The sequence below is a fragment of the Pseudochaenichthys georgianus genome, chromosome 3, assembly GCF_902827115.2.
Source record: "Pseudochaenichthys georgianus chromosome 3, fPseGeo1.2, whole genome shotgun sequence".
Classification (NCBI taxonomy): Eukaryota; Metazoa; Chordata; class Actinopteri; order Perciformes; family Channichthyidae; genus Pseudochaenichthys; species Pseudochaenichthys georgianus.
This window is the reverse complement of record NC_047505.1, coordinates 44868737-44884075: the sequence shown is the minus strand read 5'-3', so window position 1 is coordinate 44884075 and position 15339 is coordinate 44868737. Positions and strand designations below refer to the sequence as shown.

General features: G+C 40.9%; 1 long non-coding RNA gene and 7 other non-coding genes across 12 annotated transcripts; 6 read left to right on the top strand and 2 right to left on the bottom strand.

Moving 5' to 3' along the window:
• Positions 1-3661: 3661 nt before the first annotated feature.
• trnah-gug (transfer RNA histidin (anticodon GUG)) lies at positions 3662-3733 on the bottom strand. Its single transcript has one exon. It is a non-coding gene; the product is annotated as a tRNA-His (tRNA).
• Positions 3734-5905: 2172 nt separating this feature from the next.
• On the bottom strand, positions 5906-5977 carry trnah-gug (transfer RNA histidin (anticodon GUG)). Its single transcript has one exon. It is a non-coding gene; the product is annotated as a tRNA-His (tRNA).
• A 404-nt stretch (positions 5978-6381) lies between these two features.
• Positions 6382-13713, top strand: LOC117440120 (uncharacterized). Of its 5 annotated transcripts, none has more exons than XR_011645230.1 (10): positions 6382-6709; positions 7610-7634; positions 7806-7839; positions 8286-8395; positions 8642-8681; positions 8763-9181; positions 11336-11369; positions 12901-13010; positions 13257-13296; positions 13588-13713. It is a non-coding gene; the product is annotated as an uncharacterized lncRNA (long non-coding RNA). The 5 variants fall into 5 exon arrangements; XR_011645229.1 differs by having other exon boundaries at positions 6383-6709; positions 8642-9004; positions 9120-9181; XR_011645231.1 differs by having other exon boundaries at positions 6384-6709; positions 8642-8885; positions 9120-9181.
• LOC117444629 (small nucleolar RNA SNORA40) lies at positions 7420-7541 on the top strand. Its single transcript, XR_004551832.1, has one exon. It is a non-coding gene; the product is annotated as a small nucleolar RNA SNORA40 (small nucleolar RNA).
• LOC117444561 (small nucleolar RNA SNORA8) lies at positions 7987-8125 on the top strand. The gene has a single exon (XR_004551809.1). It is a non-coding gene; the product is annotated as a small nucleolar RNA SNORA8 (small nucleolar RNA).
• LOC117444616 (small nucleolar RNA SNORA18) lies at positions 8416-8549 on the top strand. The gene has a single exon (XR_004551829.1). It is a non-coding gene; the product is annotated as a small nucleolar RNA SNORA18 (small nucleolar RNA).
• LOC117444566 (small nucleolar RNA SNORA8) lies at positions 12602-12740 on the top strand. Its single transcript, XR_004551810.1, has one exon. It is a non-coding gene; the product is annotated as a small nucleolar RNA SNORA8 (small nucleolar RNA).
• On the top strand, positions 13031-13164 carry LOC117444623 (small nucleolar RNA SNORA18). Its single transcript, XR_004551830.1, has one exon. It is a non-coding gene; the product is annotated as a small nucleolar RNA SNORA18 (small nucleolar RNA).
• Positions 13714-15339: the final 1626 nt, after the last annotated feature.

The window sequence follows — 15339 nt, the reverse complement described above, 5'->3', positions numbered from 1 at the left end:
TTTAGTTATGTCTTCAAAATGATGATTAGGCCCAGTTACATCCTTTGTATCTTAAATGTTTAGAGTTGTTGCCTTACAGTTGGAAAACATGTCCTGGCAAGCAGGGATGAAAGGTGGATACTGACTGGAAGAACACCCTGGGTCTACCAAGGAGAAAGACTCTGAATGAGGACTACTGCCGGTCATGGAGGTTGAACATGGGAGGTTTTAAGCAGTGAGGTCAGCAGGTGGCCAGGAAAAGCTGAGTTTAGCAGGGCTGATGGACATAAATGGAGTCAGCCTAATGTTTATTCAAATGATAATTAGACCAGTATATGACCTCTACTCTGACTCACATTTGCTCAAGTTCATTCCAGTAACACAAGTTACTTTGTTATTATTAAATTATATATTGGTATTGTAAGAATGATCACATATCAATCTAAATCTCAATGTATTCATCTAGTCAACAATACAAGGCTATTTCAGTGATAATCGCCCTTTAATTGCATTTAAGACTTTTATTCTGTTATACAACAAGATAAAGATAAGGTGGTAGACGTGGAATAATAGCTATAGGTACAGCAGGATCTATGCTTAACATAAAAACAAAAATGTGCCGAAACACTGTGTGGATCACTTTTCAGTGTTTCTGATTGTGTTGTGTTTTGAGTTTCTTGCAGCATTTTTTTCTTCGAAGCATTTTTTTCTTTGCAGGCGTTTTGTATTTGCAGCGTTTTGTGTAAGCAACGCTTTTAGTAAACGCTGCATCTTTCTTCAAGTGGGTGACATATCTTTTCATTTGCATGTGTTGTTTTGGCACATTTGTGTTTCATATTTTCATTGTTTTTTATCTGAAGTGAGTTTCTCCTAATGTATTTGAATCTGTTTAAAAGACAACCCATCTGCCGTGACATTGTTACCGCAATGCCGTGACCCGGATTCGAACCGGGGTTGCTGCGGCCACAACGCAGAGTACTAACCACTATAGGATCACGGAGAGCTACGATGGGCTGATGGGAATGAGGGGGCGAAAACGCGACCATTGTCGCGGCGCAAGCAGTATGCTCCATGGCCCTTTCTCATTTCATCAAATCCCTTCTGCGACTCCTCGACCCCTCTGTCCTCTGGTAGTGACCCGGAAATTAATTTCAGCGCGCCATGTTGAAGGACATCTCATTTCTCTAAATGCACTTCGAGGACCGAGGATCGAGCGTCGAGGAGGCTCTCTGGAGGAGCTATAACCGAGGATACACTGATAGGTCCTCCACGGTCCTCCACGGCTCCTTCGTGGATGCATTTCCGGGAACAGAGATGTGACGCACGGCCGGACTTATCTCAGCCAATGACAGCTCTGCATGCATCCCTTGGATATTATTTTATTAACTGCTTTCATCGCGACGCGATGTTTACAGTGAGAACAGCTGTGAGGTCCGTGCAGAAAGCAGAGCAGTGTGTATAATATATATCACTCAGTATAACAGGCCTACTCTTTTTATTTGCTTTAGTTTAGTAGATAGGCCTATCTACAAAGAGTCGATATTTAAAAAAATTCTAAAACCATTTAGTGCTTCACATAATTAAATACACAACGGCTGTAGCCTGTTTTAGGAACTGTATGTGCGTGTGTGTGGTGTGTGCGTGGTACAGTGTGTAGGTGTGTGTGGTACAGTCAGTGTGTAGGTGTGTGTGGTACAGTGTGTAGGTGTGTGTGTGGTACAGTGCGTGGATGCAGCGGACAGACAGGTCTCAGTTGGTTTGGTGTCCTCTGCTTACTTTTAATACTTGTAAATAAAACTTTTGGCCCGTAATTTATTTTCCTCATTGTAGTGACCAGAGAGAGGGGGGGGGGGGGTATATCCAGTCTCCGATAGTGTTACGTTATTATGAGAGTGCTCTGTTTGATTCTGAAATTGTATATATTTATATAAATATATATGTGTGTGTGTGTCCGCATCTGTAGCCTGTTATTGTCTCATTATACCGCACTGTGAATGAATCAAAGTAAATATAGAAGTGGTCATGAACACATCTGTCCATCAGACAGAGGGCTGCTGTGCCTCTTGTCATCATTAATGGACGTCTCTTTAAAATGACCGCTCAGAGGAGAGGAGTTCTCATTTCTCTAACCGCCTGCTGCTTCCCCTCCTCTCTCCTCGGTTCCCCTCCTCGGCTCCTCCGCTCACATCTCCTGTGGGCGGGACTAAGTATCGAGGATAGGAGTCGAGGAGGGGAGTCGAGGAGGGGAGTTAGACAAATGAGAAAGGGCCCATGAGTAGGCCTCATGTAAACAGAGTACGATTCACATACAAGTCCATTTGAAATCGAATGATATTTCTTTTATAAAAGTAATGACTATGAAAACCTTCACAGATCTACCAGGTAGAAAGCATCGATTCATTTACAATGGGGATTTAATACTTTGCAGACTATGCAATAGCATGTTTTGATTTCCAGTGAAGTCTGATTGTCTTCAAGAAACATAACTAGTGATGTCTTACTGATGGAATGTTTGCTTCCATATTCCGCGGCTTTTTGGTAATCGTGTAGCAGTTTGGGGGACATCACTTGTGCTGCTATGGTGTCTTGGTAAATGTCTTCAGGTCTAAATCTCCACATGTCTGAGAGTTAGAAGTTCTCCAGTGTACTTCTTGTGCTCCGGTTCTTTGCTCCAAGAATTTCATCACACTACTAAACAGTATTGATGTTAAAAAAACAACAAAATGTAAGTTATACTTATCAAGTATTGGGAATTTTGGTTGTAAGTAATCCACCACGTGTATCATTTAGTTATGTCTTCAAAATGATGACTAAGCCCAGTTACATCCTGTGTATCTTACATGTTTAGGGTTGTTGCCTTACAGTTGGAAAACATGTCCTGGCAAGCAGGGATGAAAGGTGGATACTGACTGGAAGAACACCCTGGGTCTACCAAGGAGACAGACTCTGAATGAGGACTACTGCCGGTCATGGAGGTTGAACATGGGAGGTTTTAAGCAGTGAGGTCAGCAGGTGGCCAGGAAAAGCTGAGTTTAGCAGAGCTGATGAACATAAATGGAGTCAGCCTAATGTTTATTCAAATGATAATTAGACCAGTATATGACCTCTAATCTGACTCACATTTGCTCAAGTTCATTCCAGTAACACAAGTTACTTTGTTATTATTAAATTATATATTGGTATTGTAAGAATTATCACATATCAATCTAAATCTCAATGTATTCATCTAGTCAACAATACAATGCTTTTTCAGTGATAATCGCCCTTTAATTGCATTTAAGACTTTTATTCTGTTATACAACAAGATAAAGATACGTGGAATAATCGCTATAGGTACAGCAGGATCTATGCTTAACATAAAAACAAAAATGTGCCGAAACACTGTGTGGATCACTTTTTAGTGTTTCTGTTTGTGTTGTGTTTTGAGTTTCTTCCAGCATTTTTTTCTTCGAAGCATTTTTTTCTTTGCAAGCGTTTTGTATTTGCAGCGTTTTGTCTAAGCAACGCTTTTAGTAAATGCTGCATCTTTCTTCAAGTGGGTGACATATTTTTTCATTTGCATGTGTTGTTTTGGCACATTTGTGTTTCATATTTGCATTGTTTTTTATCTGAAGTGAGTTTCTCCTAATGTATTTGAATCTGTTTAAAAGACAACCCATCTGCCGTGACATTGTTACCGCAATGCCGTGACCCGGATTCGAACCGGGGTTGCTGCGGCCACAACGCAGAGTACTAACCACTATACGATCACGGCGAGCTACGATGGGCTGATGGGAATGAGGGGGCGAAAACGCGACCATTGTCGCGGCGCAAGCAGTATGCTCCATGAGTAGGCCTCATGTAAACAGAGTACGATTCACATACAAGTCCATTTGAAATCGAATGTTATTTCTTTTATAAAAGTAATGACTATGAAAACCTTCACAGATCTACCAGTTAGAAAGCATCGATTCATTTACAATGGGGATTTAATACTTCGCAGAGCATGTCATAGCATGTTTTGATTTCCAGTGAAGTCTGATTGTCTACAAGAAACATAACTAGTGATGTCTTACTGATGGAATGTTTGCTTCCATATTCCGCGGCTTTTTGGTAATCGTGTAGCAGTTTGGGGGACATCACTTGTGCTGCTATGGTGTCTTGGTAAATGTCTTCAGGTCTAAATCTCCACATGTCTGAGAGTTAGAAGTTCTCCAGTGTACTTCTTGTGCTCTGGTTCTTTGCTCCAAGAATTTCATCGCACTACTAAACAGTATTGATGTTAAAAAAACAACAACATGTAAGTCATACTTATCAAGTATTGGGAATTGTGGTTGTAAGTAATCCACCACGTGTATCATTTAGTTATGTCTTCAAAATGATGATTAAGCCCAGTTACATCCTTTGTATCTTAAATGTTTAGAGTTGTTGCCTTACAGTTGGAAAACATGTCCTGGCAAGCAGGGATGAAAGGTGGATACTGACTGGAAGAACACCCTGGGTCTACCAAGGAGAAAGACTCTGAATGAGGACTACTGCCGGTCATGGAGGTTGAACATGGGAGGTTTTAAGCAGTGAGGTCAGCAGGTGGCCAGGAAAAGCTGAGTTTAGCAGGGCTGATGGACATAAATGGAGTCAGCCTAATGTTTGTTCAAATGATAATTAGACCAGTATATGACCTCTACTCTGACTCACATTTGCTCAAGTTCATTCCAGTAACACAAGTTACTTTGTTATTATTAAATTATATATTGGTATTGTAAGAATGATCACATATCAATCTAAATCTCAATGTATTCATCTCGTCAACAATACAAGGCTTTTTCAGTGATAATCGCCCTTTAATTGCATTTAAGACTTTTATTCTGTTATACAACAAGATAAAGATAAGGTGGTAGACGTGGAATAATCGCTATAGGTACAGCAGGATCTATGCTTAACATAAAAACAAAAATGTGCCGAAACACTGTGTGGATCACTTTTTAGTGTTTCTGATTGTGTTGTGTTTTGAGTTTCTTGCATTTTTTTCTTTGCAAGCGTTTTTTATTTGCAGCGTTTTGTCTAAGCAACGCTTTTAGTAAACGCTGCATCTTTCTTCAAGTGGGTGACATATTTTCCCATTTGCATGTGTTTTGGCACATTTGTGTTTTATATTTGCATTGTTTTTTATCTGAAGTGAGTTTCTCCTAATGCATTTGAATCTGTTTAAAAGACAACCCATCTGCCGTGACATTGTTACCGCAATGCCGTGACCCGGATTCGAACCGGGCCGGATCGAATACGATCACGGCGAGCTACGATGGGCTGATAGAAAAATGGCGAAAACGCCAGTATTGTCGCGGCGCAGGCAGAAGGCTCCATGTAAACAGAGTACGATTCGCATAAAAGTCCATTTTAAATCTTCATAGATCTACCAAGTAGAAAGCATCGATTAATTAATAATGGGGATGTAATGCTTTGTTCAAAGGTTACAGTTACATGCAAAACAAAACATCACAGTTATTGGGTCATTTCATACAAGTGCTTTCATGAGTATCTTCAATTACTTATTGGATTACTGCAAATACAAGATTTGTTGTAAGAGTAACTTTTTAAAACGGTGGTCTTCCAGTTCCCCTGTCTCCCTCTGGAGGGGCTTTACGGTAAGTACACGGACGTGGGAGAAAGCATAACAAGCCGAAAATGTGCCGAAACACATGCAAATCGTCAACAAGCACTCCGATCTCTGCGTGGATAACTTTTTAGTGTCCCAGTTTTACATTGGTTTTGAGCTTCTTGCAGCATTTATTTATTTGTTTTCAAAATGCTGGCACTTAGTGGGTGACATTTTATCTTCGTTTGCATGTGTTTTAGAACATTTGTGTTTTTTAAAACTGCAGTGAGTTTCCCTTAATGTTTTGTATTCTTTTCAAAAGACAACCCATCTGCCGTGACATTGTTACCGCAATGCCGTGACCCGGATTCGAACCGGGGTTGCTGCGGCCACAACGCAGAGTACTAACCACTATACGATCACGGCGAGCTACGATGGGCTGATGGGATCAAGCCGGTGAAAATACGACCACTCTCGTGGTGCAGGCAACAGGCTCCATGAGTAGGCCTCATGTAAACAGAGTACTATTCCCATAAAAGTCTATTTGAAATCGAAATTTATTATTTTTATAAAAGCATGACTATGAAAACCTTCACAGATCTACCAGGTAGAAAGCATCGATTGATTTATAATGGGGATTTAATTATTTGCTCAAAAGTTACAAGTTGCATGCACGACCAACAACCAATCACATGAATCTCCCGCCCCGGACACACAAGCACGCGGTTTGATTGGCTAGAGCTTGTACTGGCATATGATTCGATTGGCTGACGCTTCCGTCGAAGCTTCACAAGGCCCCTACACCTGCCCTCCACACGGCGGTGTGCGTTGAAGGTTCACTTTTTGAATGGGGTGATGTCACGCTTTGCCGAACTGCATTGTTGGAGCTTCACTTTGCTCGCTTCAAAAGTAGAGCAATATTCTACTTTTAAAGCTATTTTCATTTGTCTCCACGTTCCCAAAAGAACCAACATCTGACACGGTGTGAGCATGGTTGTGTGAGATGTCTTTTTTTAGCTGTTCTGTCGTCATTTCCTGCAGCCCGCAAAAGCTGCGCCGCATTACGAGTTGATTGTGATTAATAAAGGAAAACCGGAGTAGGACGTGCGTGTAAGCAAAAACACTGAGGCCCCTGGTCGTCCAGAAAACACACAGAAGGTAAATATTCGCTGAAAAATACCTGGCACAGCACAAATGTCCTCATTTGTAAGTAAAGTTACTTTAGTGGGATTTTAATAAGACTTGTGAAACACGACGTGCTCACGTTGTCCTGGTTGGGCACAGTAGCTGCTAGTTAGCTTAATGCTAGAAAGGCTGTTAGCCTTTCCTCCTCGTGTAGTTGATGCACCGGCAGCTTAAGTGCATTGCATATTGTCTCGTGCGGGGCTTCTAGCTGAGTGAGGATAGTATGTTGAGTTAAATGAATGAGAAGACTGCATTCATACAGATTTGCAAAAGTTTCAGTTCTGATCAACGTAGCATGCAAACTGCTTTACTGGCGGCATGGCTTTAGAATATGTATTTAAGGACCTGAGAACGTTTTCCCTTTTTTTAAAAGTCGATAACATTTATTTAAATTATTATTATTCAGAAGTCGTTAATGGAATCTTAAGTATGGCAACTTTATTTTATAAAGTTATGCTGACTCACGCGACGTCACCAAAGGCCACCTAAAACGACTTCATGCATTGTAGCATTTCGTAATGCCCTAATATTCAACAACTTGAGACGCACTGTGACAAATAATCTTTATTAATGGCACATGATCAAAGCGGTCTAAACTTATTTAATTTGAGATTTTTGGCACAAAGTTCATAAACGACTAGTTTGCATTTAATGTTATCTGGACCTGATACTCTTGTCTGCTTGGCACAGTATGAGCTCTGGTCCTGTTAGGTGGGCCGTAGCGCTCATACAGTGCATAGAGCAAATATTCTCTTGCAACCCACTGCTGCTGGTTGTAGCAGTGTTACTTATGAGAAAATACATCCGTTACATTTATAAATATACATATTTCTGTTTATGGCAGTCCTTTAAACATTCTTTGTTCTTTGGCAGGTGATGAAACCTTAAGCACAGTTTGGTAAGTTGCTTTTCAGAATTCAGTTACTGTTCAAGTGTCATGATGATTGGCTTAATGTTCAACTGCTCTGAAGTGTGATTGAGAGATGCCCAACTGAACAAAATACAGCAGTCTCTCTGCTGCTGCCACTGCTTATGGAAACCCATAGTAACTTCAGTTCTGCCTCAACAGGTGTCCTCTCTGGCCTTCAACACTGCAGCATGATGTAAGTACTCTGGCGTCCCTTAACAAGAGGGTTTAAACCAACAGGTGGCTGCTGTAAATGCACAAGATTCCAGGAGGAAAACAAACCATGTTTTCAAAGTAACTGTCGAGAGTGATATGGAGAGTGTGAAACATGTTGTATAATGACAGCACTGTATGGTATCTGCAGCCAGCTGCTTTCTCAGCTGGTTAGTTCATAAGTCAGTGCGAGACAAAACTCACAAACTGGCATCGTTGGTCTCCATGCTGCCTGTGTGTGGAGTCCTGGTATGTTTGCTGAAACATTATTCATTAGAAAGCCATGTCTTTACCCTGTGTCTGTACATAGTACATGCAAACCACTGCAGATGTAACTCATTTCATCAAAAGGGAGAAATGCATGTCAAGTAATGATAAAACATGAATGCTGCAAACATGTTCTCACTCTCTCCTGCCTGCCTTCTTCAGGTGTGCTGCAGCAGAGGCTGTCGTCCCAGGATGCAGCAGCAGAGGCTGTCCTCCCAGGATGCAGCAGCAGAGGCTGTCGTCCCAGGATGCAGCAGGGCGTCACAGCAGAGGTGAGTGTACGACTCACAGAACTGAGGTCTATCCCGACTGACCTTTACCTATAGGGCCGTGTCGTTGGAAATACCTCACAGAATAAATCTGTGGTTACGCTTTACCCACATGTCCACTCCCATGAGCATTGTGGGATATTACTGCAGGACACATGCTTATTTTGAAAGATAAAAGGAGAAATAAATAATCTGCATCTTTAGAACTGTTAAATAATGAATTGGTAATTGAATAATCTTGACTTTCAGAATCCTGAGATGTGAAGAGGAGTGACTCCATCTTTTTCCTGTGAGTAAACTGAAGTCCCCCTCTGGTATTAAAGCATTATCGAATGAGTGATGCTGCTCTCTGTGTTGGTCATATACCAAGGCTTTCAGGACTGGGCTTGGATCAGGACCAGATCGCTGAGCTGGTCCGAGCAGAGCCACTTGTCAGGAGGACGGCCCTGTGCAGTGGGCTGATCTCAGGACAACAGTCGCTATAGAACATCAGGTTTTGCTTTCACCTCTGCACTGCTGGTTGCAGAATGGTGTCAATGAGGCCTGGCACATTCACCATGTCTATTGGTTTAGAGATGCATCACTGTTTCTTTAACCATCCCCCACCATCAGGTTTCCCCGTTTCCTTTTATACAATCTAGTTGCTTTTGCTTACAATATTGGCTCAGTTTAATTGTTGGCTGAGATGAGATGTTCAAACCTCTTATTATTTTCCCTTTTATTGCAGGATATGATCTTACTGCTCGCCTCGATGGGGGAAGATGTTGTGCTGCCCCTCTTGGATATGAGGTTAGTATTTGTGTTCATGGATTCAGTCTAATGGTATAAATGAGTATATCTGTCTGTGTAGGCCTGTCACGATAATTAATTTTGTTGGACGATAAATTTTCCTGGAAATTATTGCGATAAACGATAATATTGTTGGCACCGTTGTAAGACTGTTTTTTTACTGCAGGAGCCTGACAACCTAAACCTTCAGGCTTCCATGGACATTTGACTTGTCATAGGTTTTTGGCACAAAGTTCATAAACGACTAGTTTGCATTACATTTGATCTGGACCTGATACTCTTGTCTGCTTGGCACAGTATGAGCTCTGGTCCTGTTAGGTGGGCCGTAGCGCTCATACAGTGCATAGAGCAAATATTCTCTTGCAACCCACTGCTGCTGGTTGTAGCAGTGTTACTTATGAGAAAAGACATCTGTTACATTTATAAATATACATATTTTTGTTTATGGCATTCTTTGTTCTTTGGCAGGTGATGAAACCTTAAAGTGGACCTATCATGCTACATTTGAATAATATAGTGTAGGACCATACCTATTAGGGGTGTAACGGTATACGTACCTAAATTATTCGGTATGGGCCCTTCGGACCAATATAACGTTAAACGTAAAAAATCGAGAATGTGAACAACTTCTTGGAAGTAATCTCAGGTGCTGCGTCGCAGTGTTCAGAGTAATTTGCTCACATTGGGTTCAACGCGTCATAGAGCAAGTCATTTCATTGGACGAGAGGCATACTATGAGAGCTGGTCACAGGGATGCGTTCAAATTTAGTCAGTAATTTGAGGAAATGGCTAACGCAGATAAATTTGAGCTCGAAAATCCTCCAGCATCATTGAAGTCTCCGGTTTGGGAACATTTTGGTTTCGCAGTTACGTACAAGGATGACTGACAAAGACAGGTGGACCGAACCAAAGCTGTTTGTCGGTACTACAATTGGTTACGCGGCTGGCAATACATCAAGCTTGCACACTCATTTGAAAAGGCATCACCCGAATGTGAATATCACCGGTACCAAAAGATTGAAGTGCAAACCCAACTCCCACTAGCATTTAAGCCTCCACCACTCGCAGAAAGATCAGACCGAGCCAAAGCTATTACAAAATATCCTTATGTTGCCATGTTAGCAAAGCGCTACCTGGCTGTATCTGCTACCTCTGTCCCTAGCGAGAGGGTGTGTTCTCCACAGCAGGAGACATTGTTAGTGCCAGCAGATCTGCCCTTTCGGCAAGCAATGTGGACAAGTTCATCTTTCTTAAAAAAAACATGAAAATACAATGAGAAGCTAGTCCTAATGTGAAACTGGCTGCTTAGGTACTAGTACAGTACAGTTCAAATACAGACTATGTCAGTTAATCGAAATGCTGCACCTTAATGTTTATTTGACTATATTTTGTATTTATTTGGGTGTATACATTATTCACAGTTTAATAATAATTAAAAAAAAAAAGTTATGTTTTGTGATAATAAAAAATGCTGAACCGTGACCTAAAAACCGAGGTACGTACCGAAATGTTTGTGAACCGTTACACTCCTAATACCTATATAAGGCATATTTATACATTTTATTTTTCAAAATACCAAACAAGATCATGCATTTTAGCCATTCCTCATTTCGCTCAATTTAACACCGTCTTTGCATGGGCTGATTCTGTGAGAACAGCACCATCTACAGGCCTGGCATATGTACTAAATCCTCTCCAGCGCTTTCGAACGGCAATGTCCGTGGCTGTCTCCTCCTGATTGGTGGAGTTGGCCCAATAGCCGTAGCGCCACTTCTATGACGTCACAGAAGTGTTCAAATCTGGATCAGTCTGTATCAGATCCGTTGCAGCCCCTTTTTAAGAGATTTGGGTATGGAGGAAAAGAGAGAGGGTTGTGTTTTCTGACACTTGGTGAGTTCCCTGGAACACCGGGGACACATGTTCATGTATAAAAGACGTACAAAAGTGCATTTTGCATGATAGGTCACATTTAAGGACAGCTTGATAAGTTGCATTTCAGCATTCAGTCACTGTTCAAGTGTCATGTTGATTGGCTTAATGTTCAACTGCTCTGAAGTGTGATTGAGAGATGCCCAACTGAACAAAATACAGCAGTCTCTCTGCTGCTGCCACTGCTTATGGAAACCCATAGTAACTTTAGTTCTGCCTCAACAGGTGTCCTCTCTGGCCTTCAACACTGCAGCATGATGTAAGTACTCTGACGTCCCTTAACAAGAGGGTTTAAACCAGGGGTGGGGAACCTCCGGCCCCTGGGCCGTATACGGCCCACGAGACCATTTGGTTTAGCCCTCGAGGTAATTTATAAACACACGCAAAAAAGAAAAAAATTAAAGAAATCTAGACCGCAAAATAATTAAACAAGCGAGTGCCTGTTTTTCCTGGCAACGGTCATGGTCCTTGAACATAACACGAGCCAAGCCTAACGTGTCATCACGTGGTATATGTCTCGTCTGACAGGGGTGCAGTGCTGACGGAGAGCACCAGAACGCCAATCCGGGACTTCAAAAAAATTGCAGTACCCATTAATCCGTAGGCTACACATGCCGCAGTTTCTGCGTGTCTGTGTCTTTAGTTGAAAGCCCGGTCGCGATCTGTTCATCTGACATACTGATCAGACAGTCAATAACTGTGTTGTTATTAGCATCTGGTTAGCTAGCTATGCTAACGAATATAAGAAACTTTTTCTCTAACCAGTGAGGTAAAGGCACATCTTTATATGATCATTATAGTTATAAAAAAACAAGAGAATAAAGTAAACGGGTATAAAATACTAAATGACAGTAAAAAAAAGTTGTTATTAATAAACAAGAATACAGTTTGAAAGGAGAGTGATTTGTAAAATATCCATAAAGAAAAAGTAAATCTGCTTACAGTTCTGTTTCCTATGGGTGTTGAGAGATGTTTCCATAGATCTCTTAATTTTGCTCTCAAAGTGCACCAGATTGATGCTTTCAACTTCAATATTTTAAAAAAATGCCCCCCCCGGACCCCCCTAGAGGAGGTTAGGCCCCCCCCCCACTTAAATCATGTTCACATGGATAGGAAACTAAATACATGTGCACACATCTTGTGTCCATATCTTTCTGCTTTGGTGATCATGCCACAACCCATGCACGTGAATGCGTGCGTGAGTCGTGGCAAGATATCTGGGTTAAGAGGTTGCTTTTTTCTTTGCACAGCATGAAAGAAAGGCCAAATGAATGTGCTGTGATTTTTAAGCAGAGGTCAATAATTTGTACGGCCCTCGGAGGATGTTGAAAAAATTGAAATGGCCCTTGAGAGGAAAAAGGTTCCCCACCCCTGGTTTAAACCAACAGGTGGCTGCTGTAAATGCACAAGATTCCAGGAGGAAAACAAACCATGTTTTCAAAGTAACTGTCGAGAGTGATATGGAGAGTGTGAAACATGTTGTATAATGACAGCACTGTACGGTATCTGCAGCCAGCTGCTTTCTCAGCTGGTTAGTTCATAAGTCAGTGCGAGACAAAACTCACAAACTGGCATCGTTGGTCTCCATGCTGCCTGTGTGTGGAGTCCTGGTATGTTTGCTGAAACATTATTCATTAGAAAGCCATGTCTTTACCCTGTGTCTGTACATAGTACATGCAAACCACTGCAGATGTAACTCATTTCATCAAAAGGGAGAAATGCATGTCAAGTAATGATAAAACATGAATGCTGCAAACATGTTCTCACTCTCTCCTGCCTGCCTTCTTCAGGTGTGCTGCAGCAGAGGCTGTCCTCCCAGGATGCAGCAGCAGAGGCTGTCCTCCCAGGATGCAGCAGCAGAGGCTGTCGTCCCAGGATGCAGCAGGGCGTCACAGCAGAGGTGAGTGTACGACTCACAGAACTGAGGTCTATCCCGACTGACCTTTACCTATAGGGCCGTGTCGTTGGAAATACCTCACAGAATAAATCTGTGGTTACGCTTTACCCACATGTCCACTCCCATGAGCATTGTGGGATATTACTGCAGGACACGTGCTTATTTTGAAAGATTAAAGGAGAAATAAATAATCTGCATCTTTAGAACTGTTAAATAATGAATTGGTAATTGAATAATCTTGACTTTCAGAATCCTGAGATGTGAAGAGGAGTGACTCCATCTTTTTCCTGTGAGTAAACTGAAGTCCCCCTCTGGTATTAAAGCATTATCTAATGAGTGATGCTGCTCTCTGTGTTGGTCATATACCAAGGCTTTCAGGACTCTCCATTCTTGTTTTGCTGTGGAATTGACCAGAAAATAAAAAGCATCCCAGAGGTCTCCTTCAGCAGCCTGCTGAGGAGGCCTGTGGGAACATGATCTTCCTAACTGTACACATGCTGCTCTCATCAGTCACATGAAGGTGAAGTGACCTAACTACTGTACATTGTACCTGCTGAACCTTTGCTTCCTGTATTTTCAGATTGCTGCTCAACAACTGATCTGGTGACATCATTGCACATTGTGGCAAATACCTTTGTTCAGCTGTTGTGGTTGTGTACACTGCAACAGAATGTCTACTTACTGAAATAAACAACCATTACTCTCACTTGTCTGTCGGTGTTCTCGTATCCATGAACTATAATCAAGAATTTAAAAGTGATCACTTTATTAATGTAATGTTTCGTTACTTAGCTAATGCATTTATCCAAAGCATACTACCTGAAATGATTAGTGCTCAACTTGAATACTCTATTCTGATTGGACATATTTTCTTCTTTTCTGAACAATGTGACCGTGGCAGGCTTTATAGAAAGTAATGGGATAATGAAAAAACTATCTGGTGCTGTTTAGCATTTATTTAAGTTGCAATTCAGCATCTGATTAGAACGGTTATTTCTTCTTTTCAAAGCTCCATAGTCTCATTTTTGTTCAGCAAAGTCAGTGGTTGTTGGAACACTAGATCTAATAAATCAGAGCTGTGGTCCGCTCATAGAAAGCCCTTCTGTTAGAAATGTTTACTTTAACACTTTACATCATGCACACATGCTCCACTGGTGATTGTTTGATCAAATTACTATTCAGTTTAATTTTGTTTTTGTATTCTTGAGATGATTAAAGCTCAGGTGCCAAAGTTCTATATGTTTAGTTTTCACTTGAGAGCAGTAGAGGAGCAGGTCAGTGTCTCTGTCCTCTGGTGTTAAATGCTGTAATGAGCAGGGAATCAAGAAGGGTCTGACTGTTAAAGTTAGGTTTTTACTTGTTCTGTATAAATACATTAGAGCTCTGAAATAAAGTTAGAAATGTTCAAAGGTAATTTCATCAACATTCATTTAGCCTAAGTTGGGAAGTCACTCTGGTATTGTTGTGGCTCAAACAAACAACATTCATTTAATATTCATCATGCAAGTACAGATGTAATATTCAAAGACTTAGCTTAAAAGTAAACAGTAAAAACAGGGACATTTTTCGTTCCACAGATGCTGTATTTCACTTGTATTACATGTCTCCATGTATTTTCAGTCTCTGTGTATCAGATAAATGTGGGAACAGCACAGGTGTAACAACAGTTCCAGACAACCGTACACTACACATCTAACATGTGAGTCGTGATGAATGCTAACGTCAACTTTTATCAAATAACTCACTATTAAAAATTAAATCTGTTAACAGATAACAAAAAAACTTGAAATACCGTCTCACTGAGCTCTGGGGAAGATATAGGACAATAAAGCAGAAATGGTTTGAAATGAAAAGTATATATCTTCTTTTTAACTTTAAGTTCACATGAACAGGGACGAAACTCCTTTTCTGAGCAAATGTAATTTATTAAATGAGGAAAGTCGACGGGATGTGCGAAGGTCATTTTATCAACTTTCATTTAGCCTAGTTGAGAAGTCACTCTAGTAATGTGGTGTCCGAAATAAAATGTTTTAAAATTATATTATCAATTAATTATTCCTTTTCATGTTCATTGTGCAAGAACAAAGGTAATATTCAAATGATTAGCGATACAGTGAACAGTAACAACATGGATACTTTTTATTATACACAATTATCACCTGCTTGTTCCTGTTGATATTTTAAAGTGTTTGTTGCCATGTCTTTTGTTCACGTCAGTCTAAGTGTATTAGATAAGTATGGGAACAGCACAGGTGTAACAGCTGTTGAAGTGCCAGCAGTACCTACTGTATCTAGCATTTAGAATATTTGTAATGAACACACAAATCAAGAT